Consider the following 1,368-nt stretch of genomic DNA (forward strand, 5'->3'; position numbering starts at 1 on the left):
CGGAGAGGGGGGCCCTGAGCAGCAGCACAGCCTCCTTCACCCACGCAGGCCGAGCCCTCCCTCCCGCACGGCCATGCGTGAGCGGCTGTGGTGACTCATGGCTGTGGCTTCATTTCCCTGGAGAACAGCAAGCCCTCAGCCCTGCCCGCCTGCTCACTCAGGGTCTGCGGGGCCGAGGTCGGGGGGCAGCCGCGCACACTCCCTGCAGAGCCTGCCCTGGGGTGTAGCGAGGGCTGCAGCTGGGGGGGGGGGGCATTCTGGGCAGAGATCTGAGGGGCGGGTGTGGAGGGGGCAGGGGCAGCCTGGCTGGAGGTGAGAGGGCGGACTCCGTCTCTGACCCCAGAGGCCCCCAGCCCAGGCCCTCAGGGCACAGCAAGCCCTGAGCTCCCCGAGTCCCGAGTGTGCCTGGGGCCTGTGGGGGGCAGGCAGGTTTCACGGACCCTCTGGCCACCCCAGACCCAGAGGCTGGTCCCCTCCCTCTCCCCAGGGACACATCCTCTCCCCACACGGAGGGGCCCTGACAGGCAGGGGAGGCCTGGCCCTCACTCTCCACTTTGAGAATCAGTGATGGGGAGGGGCCCAGACATCGAGGATGGCGGATGAGTGGGCTGAGGGCGAGGCCAGGAGGGGGCCTCCGTCAGCTGGCCCGCCCCTCCTCCCCCTGAGGTTGGGGCATCCGCTCAGAGCCCAACTAGAGCCTCCACGTGTGTCCTGACGAATGGGGCTCAGGTGACCTCAGGACCCCCGAACCCCATCCTGGCTTCCCACACTGCCCGCCCCCTGACACCCGGTGCACAGCCTGTGAACACGGTTCGAGAGAGGAGCCAGGCCAGACTGGCAGGCCGGCCACGGTGCCACCACGGTGCTCGGGCAAAGAAGGTTCGAGAACAGATACATGGGCGATGGGGCAGCGAGGGAAGGAGAGGCCCCACGGGCCCCACAGCCCCATTGAGGCCGGGCCGAGGCGGGGACACTGGTGGGTACGAGGTCTGTCTGGCTGGGGTGACGGGATCCTCTGGAATGAGGTAGTGGTGATGGAGCATCGTGGAGTAAGTGTCCCTCGAGATACAACTCACCTTTTACCTATTTTACCACAATAAGGAACCCCAAGCCACAGGGTCTGGGACATCGCGGAGGACGGAGCACCAGCCCCTCCCCAGGCCGGGCAGGTCCACGCCACCCACTCCTGAGCACGAGGGCTGTCCCTCCGATGCCACCAACCGTGGTCCCTGGCGTTGATCGAGGCTCCGGAGGCCCCTGCCGGACACCGGGCGACGTGGCTGCTGCTTTCATCATCGACCGCCCGCGGGGCAGGCACTGGGGCTGGGGCTGACTTAGGAAGGCGTGAGCTCACGCTCGCTCGGCTTA

Source organism: Myotis brandtii, unplaced genomic scaffold (genome assembly GCF_000412655.1).
Source record: "Myotis brandtii unplaced genomic scaffold, ASM41265v1 scaffold691, whole genome shotgun sequence".
NCBI lineage: Eukaryota > Metazoa > Chordata > Mammalia > Chiroptera > Vespertilionidae > Myotis > Myotis brandtii.